The sequence below is a fragment of the Lipotes vexillifer genome, unplaced genomic scaffold (genome assembly GCF_000442215.2).
Source record: "Lipotes vexillifer unplaced genomic scaffold, Lipotes_vexillifer_v1.1 scaffold91, whole genome shotgun sequence".
In the NCBI taxonomy this organism is placed as follows: Eukaryota; Metazoa; Chordata; class Mammalia; order Artiodactyla; family Lipotidae; genus Lipotes; species Lipotes vexillifer.
In genome coordinates, this window is record NW_006777583.1 from 5,103,905 (window position 1) to 5,123,078 (window position 19,174).

Sequence of the window (19,174 nt, forward strand, 5' to 3'; positions counted from 1 at the left end):
GTCCCCTGCATCGGCAGGCGGACTCACAACCACTGCGCCACCAGGGAAGCCCAGAATTTTATTCTTTAATTGAATTTTATCTATTTGTTTCAAGGTCAGAATGTGAGAACTCAGAATGCCATGAGTTATCACAGCAGAGCTCTTTGCCTCAATTTTTCATTTTAATGGCTGTCACTTTTCCAGTGACAGATCAGGCTGTTTGATGTGTCATCTGCAGAAGTGGACCTTATTTTCTATATCAGATCTCTCTTCAAATATTGACTCCTCAAGAGAAACAAGCATTCCAAAGTCAACAAGCTAGAGTTGGAAAATGCATTTCTTTTAAAATCATAACTACACATGACCACAAAACAGTTCTGTCTTCTTTTGGAGACCACATATTTTTCTGCTCCAACTGTCAACACCAGTTAAAATGCTGTTTCCTCTGTTTCCAGAGGAGGAAGCATTTTCAAATTCATATTCATGTGTACTCAAAGTCTTCATTAAAAATTTTATTAGAAGATTTTTCTCACAACACTGATGTAAAATTAATTAATTCCACTAAATGCATGGAGAAAGGGGCAACAGGAGTTTGAGTGACTTTTCCAGGAAGAGGTTCAAAGACTAATAAAGGATTTCTAGACTGTGATTTTGTTTCTGTATTTATTTGCATTTAAAATAAATTTCAAATAATAATGAAAAGTTTATGAGACAATGAATATATCCATGCACTATGTACCTTTCATCTTTTCATTTCCCAGGTCTGTGTGAGCTTTTTGAAACAAAATCAGAAAAATGTGTTTACTACATTACCATCCCCTAGGATTTTGGTTCTGCTGCTTTGAACATCAGCTACTACAGAAGGTTCTCTATAAAGAACACACTTTATCTTTTCTAGGGTACAGATGCTAAATTAAACATTCTACATACTATCACAAAATATCACCAAATCAAACTGTTACATGAATAAAAGCAAGTTGCCCAACAGTATTTACATTGTTATATAAAGTATGTATTAGTATATATATTTATTTAAATAGGACAAAATATGGAAGAAGAGTTTTCAGTGGATAACTCAAAGGAGATGTGGGGCTGAGGGTAAATGGAAACCCTTTTAAAATTCCATATCAGAGAGTTCCCAAGATGGTGGAGTAGGAATACCCTGAGGTCACCTCCTCTCATGGGCACACCAAAATTACAACTATTTACAGAGCGACTATTTATGACAAAGACCAGAACCTACCAGCAAAGATCTTCTACAACTAAAGATATAAAGAAGGAACCACAACGAGATGGGTAGGAAGGGCAGAGTCGTGGTATAGTCAAGACCCATACCCACAGGGGGGCAACCCATAAATAAGAGAATAATTAAAATTGCAGAGGTTCTCCCCAGGGATTGGGGGTCTGAGCTCTACATCAGGCTCCCCAGCCTGGGGGTCCTACAAGGGAAGACAAGCCCCCAGAATGTTTGGCTTTGAAGCCCAGCAGGGCTTACTTTCAAGAGACCCAGAGGGCTGTGGGAAAGAGAGATTCCACTCTTAAAAGGCACATACAAAACTTAACACACTCTGGGACCGAGGACAAAGCAGTTATTTGAAAGGAGGCTGGATCAGACCCACCTGCTGACCTTAGAGAGCCTCCCAGAGAGGCAGGAGGCAACTTGAGCTCACCCTGGGGACACAGACACTGGCAACAGCAATTTTGGGGGAACTCATTCTACCACATGGACACTGGTAATGACAAGCACCATTTTGAAATCCTCCCTCTAGAATATTAGCCTCTGGACCCCACCCCAACCCACCCACCACCCTGTAGGAACCAGTACTGGGACACCTAAGGCCAAGCAACTAGCTGGGTGGGGACACAGCCCCACCCACCAGCAGACAGGCTGCCTTAAGACTCCCTGAGCCCACAGCCACCCCTGAAAATGACCCTGGCCACCACAGAACCCAGGACCTTGTCCCACACAACAGTGCACAGGCATGAAACCCAGTACCCCTAGAGCCCTGCAGCCAGAGACCCCAGGACACAGCACCACCCACCGGTGGGTAGGCATGAGCCCCAGAATACCCTGGGCCATATATATATATATATAAAATACTCCAACCAAAAGCAGTAGATTTTTTGCAAATGCGTATGGAACATTCTACAGGATATATCACATACTAGGCTATAAAACAAGTCTCTATAAATTTAAGAAAATTGAAATCATACCAGGCATCTTTTCCAACTACAATGCTATGCGATTAGAAACTATCTACGAGAAAAACAAAAACTGCAAAAAATACAAACACATGGAGGCTAAACAATATGCTACTTACCAACCAATGGATCACGGAAGAAATCAAAGAGGATATAAAAAAATACCTAGAGACAAATGAAAATGAACACATGATGATCCAAAAACTCTGGGATGCAGCAAAAGCAGTTCTAAAAAGTTTATAGTGATACAAGCTTACCTCAGGAAACAAGAAAAATCTCAAATAAACAACCTAACCTTATACCTAAAGGGAGTAGAAAAAGAAGAACAAACAAAACCCAAAGTTAGTACGAGGAAATAAATCATAAAGATCAGAGCAAAAATAAATAAAATAGAGACTAAAAACAATAGAAAATATCAATGAAACTAACAGATTGTCCTTTGAAAAGATAAACAAAATTAATAAACATTTAGCCAGACTCATTGAGAAAACAAGAGAGGGTGAAAATCAATAAAATCAGAAATGAAAAAGGAGAAGTTACAACTGACACCACAGAAATACAAAGAATCATAAGAGATTACTATGAACAACTATATGCCAATAAAATGGACAACCCAGAAGAAATGGACAAATTCCTAGAAATATACAATCTCCCAAACTGAACCATGGAAAAAAATACAAATATGAACAGACCAATTACCAGTAATATAATTTAATCAGTAATAAAATAACTCCCAACAAACAAAAGTCCAGAATCAGACCTTCACAGGTGAATTCTACCAAACATTTAAAGAAGACTAAACACCTATCCTTCTCAAACTACTCTAGAATATTGAAGAGGAAGGAATGCTTCCAAACTCATTTTATGAAGCCAGCATCACCCTGACACGGAAACCAACGATATCACAAAAAAGCAAATTACATGTCAATATCACTGATGAACATAGATGCAAAAATCCTCAACAAAAAATTAGCAAACCGAATCCAATGATACAGTAAAAGGATCATACACCATGATCAAGTGGGATTTATCCCAGGGATGAAAGGATAGTTCAATATCTGTAAATCAATCATTGTGATACACCATATTAACAACTTGAAAAATAAAAATCAAATGGTCATCTCAACATTTGCAGAAAAAGCTTTTGATAAAATTCAACATCCTTTTATGATAGAAACTCTCCACAAAGTGGGTATAGAGGGAACATACCTCAACATAATAAAAGCCATATATGATAAGCCCACAGCTAACATCATAACCAATGGTGAAATGCTGAAAGCATTTCTTCTAAGATAGGAAGAAGACAAGGATGCCCATGCTCAGCACTTTTATTCAACATAGTATCGTAGGGCTTCTCTGGTGGTGCAGTGGTTAAGAATTTGCCTGTCAATGCAGGGGACACAGGTTTGAGCCCTAGTCCAGGAAGATCCCACATGCTGCGGAGCCTGCACTCTGGAGCCCATGAGCCACAACTACTGAAGCCCACATGCCTAGAGCCTGTGCTCCACAACAAAAGAAGCCACCACAATGAGAAGCCTGTGCATTGCAATAAAGAGTAGCTCCCACTCACCACAACTAGAGAAAGCCCACGTACAGCAATGAAGACCCAACACAGCCAAAAATAAATAAATAAAATAAAAATTTTTAAAAATAACAAAAACATAGTATTGTAAGTCCTAGCCACAGCAGTTAAGCAGGAAAAAAAAAAAATAAAAGGAATCCAAATTGGAAAGGAAGCACTAAAAAATGTCTTTGTTTGCAGATGACATGTTATTATACATAGAAAAATCCTAAAGATGCTACCAAAAGACTACTAGAGCTCATCAATGAATTCAGTGAAGTTGCAGGATACAAATTTAATATATAGAAATCTGTTGCATTTCTACACACTAACAATGAACTATCAGAAAGAGAAATTAAGGAAACAATCCCATTTACAATCACATCAAAAAGAATGAAATACTGGGCTTCCCAGGTGGTGCAGTGGTTGAGAATCTGCCTGCTAATGCAGGGGACATGAGTTCGAGCCCTGGTCTGGGAAGATCCTACATGCTGTGGAGCAACTAGGCCCATGATCCACAACTGCTGAGCCTGTGCATCTGGAGCCTGTGCTCAGCAACAAGAGAGGCCGTGATAGCGAGAGGCCTGTGAACCGTGATGAAGAGTGGCCCCCTCTTGCCACAACTAGAGAAAACCCTTGCCCAGAAATGAAGACCCAATACAGCAAAAATAAATAAATTAATTAATAAAAACTCCTACCCCCAACATCTTCTTTAAAAACAAACAAAAAACAAACAACAAAAAAAAAAACAAAAACAACAAAAAGAATAAAATGCCTAGGGATAAACTGACTTAAAGAGGTAAAATACCTGTACTTGGAAAACCATAAGACACTGATGGAAGAAAATGAAGATAACACAAACAGGTGGAAAAATATACTATGTTTGTGGATTGGAATAATTAATATTATTAAAATGACTATACCACACAAGGCAAACTACAGATTCAATGCAGTCCCTATAAAAATACCAATGGCATTCTCCACAGAATTAGAATAAATAATTTAAAAACTTGTATGGAAACACAAAAGACCCTGAATAGCTATAAACATCTTGAGGAAGAGGAACAGAGCTGGAGGTATCAATCTCCTTGACATCAGACTATACTACAAAGCTACAGCCATCAAAACAGTATCATTCTTGCACAAAGACAGACTTACAGATCAATGGAAAAGAGTAGAGAGCCCAGAAATAAACCCACATGCTTATAGTCAATTAATTAATCAACAACAAAAGAGGCAATGATACAGAATGGAGAAAAGACAGTCTCTTTAATAAGTGGTGCAGGGAAAACTGGACAGCTACATGTAAAAGAATGAAATTAGAACATTCTATAACACCATATACAAAAATAAAATAAAAATGGATTAAACACATAAATGTAAGATTGGAAACCATAAAACTTCTAGAAGAAAATATAGGCAGAACACTCTGACATAAATTGTAGCAATATTTTTTTGGATCTGTCTCCTACAGCAAAGAAAATAAAAGCAAAAATAAACAAATGGGACCTAATTAAACTTAAAAGCTTTTGCACAGCAAAGGAAAACATCCATGAAATGAAAAAAACAACCTACTGAATGGGAGAAAATATTTGCAAATGATATGACCAATGAGGAGTTAATATCCAATATATATAAACAGCTTATACTACTTAACATCAAAAAAAACCCAGGGCTTCCCCGGTGGCGCAGTGGTTGAGAGTCCGCCTGCTGATGCAGGGGACGCGGGTTCGTGCCCCGGTCCGGGAAGATCCCACATGCTGCGGAGCGGCTGGGCCCGTGAGCCATGGCCACTGAGCCTGCGCGTCTGGAGCCTGTGCTCCACAACGGGAGGGGCCACAGCAGTGAGAGGCCCGCATACCACAAAAAAAAAACACAAAAAAACACCCAAACAGCCCAATTAAAAAATGGGCAGAACACCTGAATAGACATTTTCCCAAAGAGTACATGCAGATGGCCAACAGGCACATAAAAAGATGCTTATTATCATTAATCATCAGGAAAATGCAAATCAAAACCACAATGAGGTATCACCTCACACCTGTCAGAATGGCTATCAACAAAAAGAACACAAATATTAAATGTTGGTGAGGATGTAGACAAAAGGGAATCCTAGTACTCTGTTCGGAATGTAAATTGGTGCAGCCACTGTGGAAAACAGTATGGAGGTTTCTCAAAAATATAAAAATAGAACTACCATATGACGAAGCAATTCCATACTTGGGTATAAAAAACCCAAAAACATTAATTTGAAAAGATACACTCACCCCAGTGTTCATAGTAGTATTATTTACAATAGCCAAAATACGGAAATAAACTAAGTGTCCATTAAGAAAAGAATGGATAAAGAAGATGTGGTATATATGTGCAATGCAATACCACTCAGCCATAAAAAGGAATGAAATTTTGCCATTTGCAACAACATGGATGGACCTGAAGGGTATCATGCTTAGTGAAAGATGTCAGACAGGAGAGACAAATACTGTATGTTATTACTTATATGTGGAATCTACAAAATAAAACACATGAATGCTATAACAACAACAACAAAAACCAGACTCACTGATACAGAGGACAAACTTGTGGTTACCAGAAGGGAGAGGGAAGGAGCGAAAGACAAAATAGGGGTAAGGGATTAAGAGGCACAAAGTACTATGTATAAAATAAATAAACCACAAGAATATTTTGTACCATACAGGGAATATAGCCAATATTTTATAAAAACTATAAATGGAGTATAATCTATAAAGATTTTGAATTACTGTGTTGTATACCCAAGACTAATATTATATTGTAAATCAACTATTCCTCAATTTAAAATAGAAAAGTAGAAAAATTCCATACCCAAATCAATTGGGGGATAACTAATCAAAACCTTTCAAAAGAGTCAAGGTCATGAAAGATAAGAAAAGACCAAAGTACTGTACAGATTGATGGAGACTAAGGAAAAATGACAACTAAATGTAATATGGTATTGTGGGACAGAAAAAACACATAGTGTAAAAAAATGTGAAATCCAAATAAAATTTGTAGTTTAATTAATAATATTGTAGTGGTGTTAACTTCTTGGTTTTGATTAAGTGTACCATGGTTAAGTAAGATGTCTGGGGCCTGATGAAGGGAATTCTCTGTGACTCTTCTGTAAATATAAAATTATTTCAAAATAAAAACTTTAATATAAAAGTAAAAAGGGGAGCTTATAAAAATTACACATTCCTAGATCTCACCTCACACTTGATAAAGCAGATCAAGCATGGAAATATGCATGTTAAATATGCTCCCAGGTGATTCTACTGCACATCAGAGTTTAAGAATCCCTATTCCATGTACTTTGAAAATGTTTTAAAAATTAAGAACCATGTTTGAAAAAATTAACAAGAATGTATTTATGCATTACTTGTATAACTAAAAGGAATATGAGAACATTCAGTGGTTGGCCTGGATGTCAGAATCACGGGGAATTTTTAAAAAACCCAAAGACCAGGGCTTCCGGAAAGATGGCGGAAGAGTAAGACGTGGAGATCACCTTCCTCCCCACAGATATATCAGAAATACATCTACACGTGGAACAACTCCTACAGAACACCTACGGAACGCTGGCAGAAGACCTCACCTCCCAAAAGTCAAGAAACTCCCCACGCACCTGGGTAGGGCAAAAGAAAAAAGAATAAACAGAGACAAAAGGATAGGGATGGGACCTGCACCAGTGGGAGGGAGCTGTGAAGGAGGAAAGGTTTCCACACACTAGGAAGCCCCTTCGCGGGTGGAGACTGCGGGTGGCGGAGGCGGAAGCTTTGGAGCTGTGGAGAAGAGCACAGCACCAGGGGTGCGGAGGGCAAAGCGGGGAGATTCCCGCACAGAGGATCAGGGCCGACCAGCACTCACCAGCCCGAGAGGCTTGTCAGCTCACCCGCCGGGGCGGGCGGGGGCTGGGAGCTGAGGCTCGGGCTTCGATCGGAGCGCAGGGAGAGGACTGGGGCTGGTGGCGTGAACACAGCCTGCAGCAGGTTAGTGCGCCATGGCTAGCCGGGAGGGAGTCTGGGAAAAAGTCTGGAGCTGCTGAAGAGGCAAGAGACTTTTTCTTCCCGCTCTGTTTCCTGGTGCGCGAGGGGATTAAGAGCGCTGCTTAAAGGAGCTCCAGAGATGTGTGTGAGCCGCGGCTAAAGCGCGGACCCCAGAGACGGGCCTGAGACACTAAGGCTGCTGCTGCTGCCACCAAGAAGCCTGTGTGTGAGCACAGGTCACTCTCCACACCCCCTTTCTGGGGAGTCTGTGCAGCCTGCAACTGCCACGGTCCCGGTCCAGGGACAACTACCCCGGGAGAACACACGGTGTGTCTCAGGCAGGTGCAATGTCATGCTGGCCTCTGCCGCCGCAGGCCCGCCCCGCACTCCATGCCCCTCCCTCCCTTAGGCCTGAGTGAGCCAGAGCCCCCGAATCAGCTGCTCCTATAACCCCGTCCTGTCTGAGCGAAGAACAGACACCCTCCGGCAACTTACATGCAGAGGTGGGGCCAAATCCAAAGCTGAGCTCCTGGGAGCTGTGAGAACAAAGAAGAGAAAGGGAAATCTCTCCCAACAGCCTCAGAAGCAGCGGATTAAAGGTCCACAATCAACTTGATGTACCCTGCATCTGTGGAATACATGAATAGACAACGAATCATCCCAAATTAAGAGGGTGGACTTTGAGAGCAAGATTTATGAATTTTTCCCCTTTTCCTCTTTTTGTGAGTGTGTATGTGTATGCTTCTGAGTGAGATTTTGTCTGTATAGCTTTGCTTCCACCAATTGTCCTAGGGTTCTATCCGTCCATTTAAAAAAAAATTTTTTTTCTCTTAATAATTATTTTTTTATTTTAATAACTTTATTATATTTTATCTTACTTTATTTTACTTTATCTTCTTTCTTTCTTTTTTTCCTTCCTTCCCTCCTTCCTTTCTTCTCCCTCCCTCACTCCCTCCCTTCTTTCTTTCTTTCTTTCTTTCTTTCTTTCTCTCTCTCTTTCTTTCTTTCTTCTTCTACTAATTCTTTCTTTCTACTTTTTCTCCCTTTTATTCTGAGCCGTGTGGATGAAAGGCTCTTGGTGCTGCAGCCAGGAGTCAGTGCTGTGCCTCTGAGGTGGGACAGCCAACTTCAGGACACTGGTCCACAAGAGACCTCCCAGCTCCACATAATGTCAAATGGCGAAAATCTCCCAGAGATCTCCATCTCAACACCAGCACCCAGCTTCACTCAATGACCAGCAAGCTACAGTGCTGGACATCCTATGCCAAACAACTAGCAAGACAGGAACAAAACCCCACCCATTAGCAGAGAGGCTGCCTAAAATCATAATAAATCCACAGACACTCCAAAACATACCACCAGACGTGGACCTGCCCAATAGAAAGACAAGATCCAGCCTCATCTTCCAGAACACAGGCACTAGTCCCCTCCACCAGGAAGCCTACACAACCCACTGAACCAACCTTAGCCACTGGGGACAGACACCAAAAACAAAGGGAACTACGAGCCTGCAGCCTGCAAAAAGGAGACCCCAAACACAGTAAGATAAGCAAAATGAAAAGACAGAGAAACACACAGCAGATGAAGGAGCAAGGCAAAAACTCACCAGACCAAACAAATGAAGAGGAAATAAGCAGGCAACCTGAAAAAGAATTCAGAGTAATGATAATAAAGAAGATCCAAAATCTTGGAAATAGAATGGAGAAAATACAAGAAACGTTTAACAAGGGCCTAGAAGAACTAAAGAGCAAACAAACAATGATGAACAACACAATAAATGAAATAAAAAATTCTCTAGAAGGGATCAAGAGCAGAATAACTGAGGCAGAAGAACGGATAAGTGACCTGGAAGATAAAATAGTGGAAATAACTACTGAAGAGCAGAATAAAGAAAAAAGAATGAAAAGAACTGAGGACAGTCTCAGAGACCTCTGGGACAACATTAAACGCACCAACATTCGAATTATAGGGGTTCCAGAAGAAGAAGAGAAAAAGAAAGGGACTGAGAAGATATTTGAAGAGATTATAGTTGAAAACTTCCCTAATATGGGAAAGGAAATAGTTAATCAAGTCCAGGATGCACAGAGAGTCCCATAGAGGATAAATCCAAGGAGAAATATGACAAGACACATATTAATCAAACTGTCAAAAATTAAATACAAAGAAGACATATTAAAAGCAGCAAGGGAAAAACAACAAATAACACACAAGGGAATCCCCATAAGGTTAACAGCTGATCTTTCAGCAGAAACTCTGCAAGCCAGAAGGGACTGGCAGGACATATTTAAAGTGATGAAGGAGAAAAGCCTGCAACCAAGATTACTCTACCCAGCAAGGATCTCATTCAGATTTGATGGAGAAATTAAAAGCTTTATGGACAAGCGAAAGCTGAGAGAGTTCAGCACCACCAAACCAGCTTTACAACAACTGCTAAAGGAACTTCTCTAGGCAAGAAGCACAAGAGAAGGAAAAGACCTACAATAACAAACCCAAAACAATTAAGAAAATGGGAATAGGAACATACATATCGATAATTACCTTAAATGTAAATGGACTAAATGCTCCCACCATAAGACACAGATTGGCTGAATGGATACAAAAACAAGACCCACATATTTGCTGTCTACAAGAGACCCACTTCAGACCTAGAGACACATACAGACTGAAAGTGAGGGGATGGAAAAAGACATTTCATGCAAATGGAAACCAAAAGAAAGCTGGAGTAGCAATTCTCATATCAGACAAAATAGACTTTAAAATAAAGACTCTTAGAAGAGACAAAGAAGAACACCACATAATGATCAAGGGATCGATCCAAGAAGAAGATATAACACTTGTAAATATTTATGCACCCAACATAGGAGCACCTCAATACATAAGGCAAATACTGACAGCCATAAAATGGGAAATCGACAGTAACACATTCATAATAGGGGACTTTAACGCCCTACTTTCACCAATGGACAGATCATCCAAAATGAAAATAAATAAGGAAACACAAGCTTTAAATGATACATTAAACAAGATGGACTTAATTGATATTTATAGGACATTCCATCCAAAAACAACAGAATACACATTTTCCTCAAGTGCTAATGGAACATTCTCCAGGATAGATCATATCTTGGGTCACAAGTCAAGCCTTGTTAAATTTAAGAAAATTGAAATTGTTTCAAGTATCTTTTCTGACCACAATGCTATGAGACTAGATATCAATTACAGGAAAAGATCTATAAAAAATACAAACACATGGAGGCTAAACAATACACTACTTAATAACGAAGTGATCACTGAAGAAATCAAAGAGGAAATAAAAAAAATACCTGAAACAAATGACAATGGAGACATGACGACTGAAAATCTATGGAATGAAGCAAAAGCAGTTCTAAGAGGAAAGTTTATAGCAATACAATCCTACCTTAAGAAACAGGAAACATCTAGAATAAACAACCTAACCTTGCACCTCAAGCAATTAGAGAAAGAAGAACAAAAAAAACCCAGAGTTAGCAGAAGGAAAGAAATCATAAAAATCAGATCAGAAATAAATGAAAAAGAAATGAAGGAAACAATAGCAAAGATCAATAAAACTAAAAGCTGGTTCTTTGAGAAGATAAACAAAATTGATAAACCATTAGCCAGACTCATCAAGAAAAAAAGGGAGAAGACTCAAATCAATAGAATTAGAAATGAAAAAGGAGAAGTAACAACTGACACTGCAGAAATACAAAAGAAAATGACTCTACTACCCAAAGCAATCTATAGATTCAATGCAATCCCTATCAAACTACCACTGGCATTTTTCACAGAACTAGAACAAAAAATTTCACAATTTGTATGGAAACACAAAAGACCCCGAATAGCCAAAGCAATCTTGAGAACAAAAAATGGAGCTGGAGGAATCAGGCTGCCTGACTTCAGACTATACTACACAGCTACAGTAATCAAGCCAGTATGGTACTGGCACAAAAACAGAAAGATACATCAATGGAACAGGATAGAAAGCCCAGAGATAAACCCACGCACATATGGTCACCTTATCTTTGATAAAGGAGAGAGGAACGTACAGTGGAGAAAGGACAGCCTCTTCAATAAGTGGTGCTGGAAAAACTGGACAGCTACATGTAAAAGTATGAGATTAGATCACTCCCTAATACCATACACAAAAATAAGCTCAAAATGGATTAAAGACCTAAATGTAAGGCCAGAAACTATCAAACTCTTAGAGGAAAACATAGGCAGCACACTCTATGACATAAATCACAGCAAGGTCCTTTTTGACCCACCTCCTAGAGAAATGGAAATAAAAACAAAAATAAACAAATGGGAAACTTCAAATCTTTTGCACAGTAAAGGAAACCATAAACAAGACCAAAAGACAACCCTCCGAATGGGAGAAAATATTTGCAAATGAAGCAACTGACAAAGGATTAATCTCCAAAATTTATAAGCAGCTCATGCAGCTTAAAAACAAAAAAACAAACAACCCAATCCAAAAATGGGCAGAAGACCTAAATAGACATTTCTCCAAAGAAGCTATACAGACTGCCAACAAACACATGAAAGAATGCTCAACATCACTAATCATTAGAGAAATGCAAATCAAAACTACAATGAGATATCATTTCACACCAGTCAGAATGGCCATCATCAAAAAATCTAGAAACAATAAATGCTGGAGAGGGTGTGGAGAAAAGGGAACCCTCTTACACTGTTGGTGGGAATGTAAATTGATACAGCCACTGTGGAAAACAGTATAGAGGTTCCTTAAAAAACTACAAATAGAACTACCATATGACCCAGCAATCCCACTACTAGGCATATACCCTGAGAAAACCATAATTCAAAAAGAGTCATGTACCAAAATATTCATTGCAGCTCTATTTACAATAGCCCGGAGATGGAAAGAACCTACGTGTCCATCATCGGATGAATGGATAAAGAAGATGTGGCCCATATATACAATGGAATATTACTCAGCCATAAAAAGAAACGAAATTGAGCTATTTGTAATGAGGTGGATAGACCTAGAGTCTGTCATACAGAGTGAAGTAAGTCAGAAAGAGAAAGACAAATACCGTATGCTAACACATATATATGGAATTTAAGAAAAAAAAATGTTATGAAGAACCTAGGGGTAAAACAGGAATAAAGACAGAGACCTACTGGAGAACAGACTTGAGGATATGGGGAGGGGGAAGGGTGAGGTGTGTTAGGGCGAGAGAGAGACATGGACATATATATACTAACAAACGTAAGGTAGATAGCCAGTGGGAAGCAGCCGCATGGCACAGGGAAACCGGCTCGGTTCTTTGTGGCTGTCCATATGTATAACTGATTCACTTTGTTATAAAGTAGAAAGTAACACATCATTGTAAAGCAATTATACTCCAATAAAGATGTAAAAAAAAAAAGACTTTGTCAAATAAAAGAATAAATAAATAAATTAAAAAAAAGATATCAACTTAAAATTAAAAATAATAGTGATAAGAACATTAATTTCGGGAAAAAAATAAAAATAAAAAAAGTCCACATGTCAAACAAGTCTTTTTGATTTTGTAAAAACCGAGCATAAAAAAAATAATACCACTGTCATCTAGAGATACACCATCTTCCTATAACTCTAGAAAGATCTTTTGTTTAGAAAGAGGACTTAAGTGAAAACTGATTTCTACAATAAACATATTTTCCCTTTTAATCAAGCAAGCAGTATTTGACAAAGTCCTGGATTATGACGTTTCTCCTCTTTTAAATGATGGAGAGGATGGAATTTCAACTAGATTTTTCTAAACTGTAGACCCAAATCCCATTTTATCTTTTTGAATCTTAAACAGAGGAACCAGGACTCCTACAGTCAATCAAAATGATGTGATATGTACAAATACTCAATTTAGGAGTCCAAGATTATTGCCTGGAATATATTAAGGCTTGTGGCCATTTCATAGCTCAGACCAAAGATCTTCAGAAGGGCAATGGCAGAGAACTGAGCAGTAAGTCATTAGCAGTTGTCTGTGTCAATATATTCTAGAGTGTCCTTGGACTTTAAAAAGTTTATAGAAGGATGGCAGCGAGGGAAATAAGGACAACAGAGCTAGGTGAGGGGATATTAACAGAGGCTGGGGATGAGTAGAGGCTGCAATATCATGTGATGCCTCAGTGTCCACAGAGCACATTGTGTAATCACCTTGCTTGTCCCTCAGTGGGACACAGTCTTTGCCCTCATGCTGAGTTGCATAAGTTGAGATTTCAGTGTTTTGTTTTTGTTTTGCCTTATTATTGATGATGCTGTCTATGACGCAAGGGCATCAGGACTTATGGGCTAGAGAAACACCACTCACACTCCCCTCCTCTCCCTCACTTCTCAGTGGCCTGAGTTTGCAGCAAGTTGCAGGGCATGCCAGGTTACCACAGGAGAGCTGGGAAGTCCCATCTGAGAACAAAAATGAGAGGGACAAGTGTGGAGGATTTTCAGGGCTCAGGTATTCAAAAGTATTGCACCAAATGGCAGATATGACACATGCTTTTGAGGTTTGTCTGCTTCTGACCATCCCGGCTCCATCAGACATATTTATTAATAAATAAGGAGTGATCCACCAAAGACACTCCAGGTGTGGCCTGTCGACAGGAAGCTTGTTAGAAATTCATATTCTCAGGCCCCAGCCTAGACCTACTGAGTTGGAATCTCTGGGGTAGGGCATAAGAATCTGTGTTTTAACAAGACTTCCAGATGATTTTTAGGCACACCGAGGTTTGGGGAGACCTGACCTAGTCAACCATCTATAGACTTCTCTTCTGAGGAAGAAGGATGTCACTGTGTTACTGGGCAGCAGCAGCATGATGGTGAGTTTATTAAGTGGCCAAAGCCCTACACAGAAGGGCACCAAAGCCAAGATCTCATTGGAAATAGACCAAAGGGCAAAAATCCATTAGTTTTTGTTTAACTTGCCCATTCTACATCTATGCCAAAGAGTTTGCAAAACATGCCACACCTCTCCAATGACTAATTGTTTTGAAACTGCAGGCATTAGGTGGAGTAGTTCAGAGAATTAAGGCAGACCAAGTTGTTTAGGTAGTCTGAAACTTTTTCTGATCCTTCCACTGACTTTCTGTAAATACGTTGAGAGCCAGGACTGGATCTTACTCATGCTTTTATGGCCAACAACTGGCTCAGTGCCTGGTTCACTATAGCTGCTCAATGAATGTTGAAAACTGAATAAATGAGTGAATAAATGAATGAATCAAATTAAATGAAGCTTTTGCCTTTATTTCCGTGTATTAGTTTTATATGGCTACCAAAACAAATTACCACTAATTTAGTGTCTTAAACAAAAAAAAAATATTATCTTAACAGTTTTCCATGTCAGAAGTCCAGCAAGGGTCTCACTGGACTAAAATCAAGGTGTCAGCAAGGCTGTATTTCTTTCTGAAGGCTCTAGGGGACAATTCATATCCTTGATCATATGGGTTGTTGGGAGAATTCAGTTCCTTATGGTTGCAGTACTGAAGTGCCCGCTTCTTTGCTGGCTATCAGGTGGAGGGGTTTACCTAGGTTCTAGAAGTTGCCTGCATTCCTTGGCTCATGACCTCCTTCCTCCATCCTCAAAGCCAGCAACAGGGAGTTGAGTACCTCTCAGGCACTGAATCTCTCCTGTTTCTGATTCTGCCACATCTCTCTGACTGACCCTTTTGCCTTCTCCCACTTTCAAGAGTTTATATGGGTAGATGCATCCTAATCAAATAAGACCCATATTAAGACTCGTAATCTTCACTATATCTGCAAAGTCTGTTTTGCCACATAAGGTAACATACTTACAAATTCTAGAAATTAGTACATGTACAACTTTGGTGGGCCATACAACACTCTGTTGGACAAAGTATATTAAGAGCATCTGAACCCGAGGAATTTGGCGGGGAACAGGTATGATGTTCTTGTAGAATGCATTGGCACAATGTATCAATACCCAGAATTGGCCATTTGTGATATGGTGAATTTAGAGAAATCTGTAGCTTTCCACTATCACTACTTTTAAAACTTTCCCTCCTACACTCCCTCCTTCTTCCCTACAGAGCTAGATAGCATGCAAGCTCTTAACCCTTCCTTCTCTTTCCTTTTCCTGTTTCTCAATCAAAACATAATAGGAATAGTTAATAATTATTGATTGTTTTACTATATACTGAATATTTTTACACAAACCATCTCATTAAGTCAGCATATGATCTAAATTCAGTAACTGTATTCTCATTTCAGAGGAAGAGGAGGCTTAGAAAGTTTAAACAACCCATTCAAGATAGTAAATGGTAGAGCTCAGATTCTATCACAAGCTCCTCTTTTTAATCATCACAAATCCTACCTCCTTGTGATGGCTCATTTTCACATTCTTCCACCCAAGAAATAAACAGCAAACTTAATTCAGGCTCATATGTTCACTAGCTGATATGCAAAGAAATCTGTATTAGTCAGGGTTCTCCAGAGAAACAGAACCAATAGGACATATGGATATATATAAGAGGAATTAGCTCATGCAATTACGAATGTACAACCTGCAAACTGGAGAACCCAAAAGCCTGTGGTGTAATTTGAATCCAAAGGCCTGAGATTCAGGGGGTCAATGACATAAATCCCAGAGTCTGAAGGCCCATGCTCTAGGAGAATCAGAAGCGCTGATGTCTATGCATAGGAGAAGATGGATGTCCCAGAGCACATTTACCCTTCCTACCCATTTTGTTCTATTCAGGCCCTCAATGATTGGATGACCCACCCACATTGGTGAGGGCACTCTTCTTTACTCAGTTTACTAATTCAAATGCTAATCTCTTCTGGAAACACCCTCACAGACACACCCCAAAATAATATTTTACCAGCTATCTGGGAATGCCTGAGCCCAGTCAACTTGACACATAAAAATATCTATCACAGGGCCTCTCATAACAAGATTTCAAGCTGTAACAAACAACCCCAACTTGTGATATGCTGGGACAGGAAGTCAAAACATCTGGTTTCACTTGTTATGCAAACATTTACAAAGCCTAGCAGAGTACGAGTTTAGGAGAAGAGCATTTGAGAATTCTTTTTCATCCTTTCTATGCCAAAAAAACAAAGCACTTGTTGTTTCGAGTAGCTAGAAAGAAGGTCTAGGGGTGGTCTCAAGAAACTAGTTATTACTATAGACACAATATTTGAACAAAGTCCTTCACTTCTAGATTGAAATTCCATTCCTACTAGAATTGTAACCAAATTGGTCAAAATACTCCCTCAATGTGGGAGCCTGCAAATAGAAATAAGAACTATTGAGTAATGAATTATTTTGCCCTTCTTTTGAATAGTTAACTATTCTTTGTCTAGTTTTATTAATCAGCATTCAATGACTTGTTATTTGTAAATACAGACAGAATACTTTGCTCTTTGCAGACACCATGATAGCTACAGAGGTAAAAAGCCGGAATGAAAAGTTCAGCCACAGATTGAGATGCACTCAGCAGCAAGTAATTATAATATGACATGATCTCATCAGGGTACGATCTCATTTTTATCCTTATCCTGGATGATACCTTAATTAAGAAACCCCAAGGAAGCACAGATTTAATTTTAAATGGCTTGTTTGTTTGGTGGCCTAAAACTGTCCCATGCAGGGCAGGGCAGTCCATTTCCTCTTTGCTCCGTCATGTATCATTCACAAAAAGAACTGTATTTGTGGAGAACAGGGACCAGACTGTAGTTTCTTCCCACCACCAAAGATTGTTTCACCCTTAGATTTTCCACTAGCTTTCCTGAAAGAAGAGCAATCAAATCTAATGTTTCCATGACTTACCCTTTTATTGAAACCATAAATGAGTATTTAGTGTACCCCGTGTTTGCCATATATATAATTTGCCATGAATAATAATCCTATAGCTATGGTGAGTGTTTGTAGTTTAATTTTTTTTTTTTTTTTTTGCATTAGCAGGACAGACTCAGTGAAAATGATAATTTGGGTGAGTTTGTCTTCACCCATCTCTTCTCTTTCAGTACTAATTGACTCCTACAATACCAGGAGGACATAAGATGCTACTGGATCCATCTTTTATAACTACCACCTCCAGACTTCCCCCACCTAGAATGTGCTTTTCTAGCATGCATTATGTGGTTTTGGAATTTGTATTGCTGACTTCAAGCCCCTATTCCATAAAACTTCCTGTCCAGTTCACCTCTCTTTTCAGAACTTAGCTCTCTAGCAGATTGATAAGGAACCAGCTGCAGGATAGAGTCTATGTCTTATATATATCTGTATTCCCAATGTCTAGGTCACTGCCCACCTATAATAAAAAATAAGCACACCACGAAGATGTCAATAATAATAGCATACATTTGTAAAGTATCTAATATGTACTAAGCAATTATTTATACAATTTATATGTGTTAACTCATTTCCTCTCATGACAACTGTATGAGATAGATTCTAATATTATACTCATTTTACAGATGAGGAAATTAAACCTGTTTATTGAGCTAATGAATGAAAGAATGGAAAGTTACCATATGTAATTAAATGGACCACCTTGAGACAATTCCTTTGGGGTCTGAAAAGGTACTTGGCAGAGTACCTTTACTCAGTCCAGAGTGGGAGAGGACAAGTCTCTTAAATCCCTTCAGTGACACAGTGCCCAACTTACAGTTTTTCAGGAACCTCTCTTTGTCTATGGTCTTGCTTCAGACAATTCTGCTCCATAATTTTTCTGATTTTAAGGAGCTCCAGGAGTTGGGAGGTCATAAACACGTTTTCCCAGGTCAAGGAACTTCTGTGGAGAAGTTACAGATTTGCAATCCAATAATCTCAAGGAATATAACAGAGATGAACAGAGAAAGCAGGCCTAACCAGCTACAGAAGCCTGTGGGACAGTGCTGGGCCAGGTTCTTCCTCTTGTCTGCAGGGTCTCTGCATTAGGTTTCCATGCTATTTAAAAAATTATCACAATCTCAGCAGCTTAAAATAACACTCATGTGTTATCTTGGGACTTCCCTGGTGGCGCAGTGGTTAAGAATCCACCTGCCAATGCAGGGGATACGGGTTCGACCCCTGTTCCAGGAAGATCCCACAGGCAACTAAGCCCGTGTGCCACAACTACTGAGCCTGCGTGCCGCAACTACTGAAGCCCACATGCCTAAAGCCTGTGCTCTGCAATAAGAGAAGCCACCACAATGGGAAGCCCACGCACCACAATGAAGAGTAGCCCCAGCTGGCTGCAACTAGAGAAAGCCCGTGCATAGCAATGAAGACCCAACGCAGCCAAAAAAATAAGTAAATAAATTTAAAAAGAAATAACACTCATGTGTTATCTCACAGTTTCTGTGGATCAGGAGCCTAGGAATGGCTTATCTGGATCTTACAAGGCTGCAGTCATAGTGTCACCAGCCTGTGTTCTCATCTAGATGCTTGACTGGGGAAGACTCCAC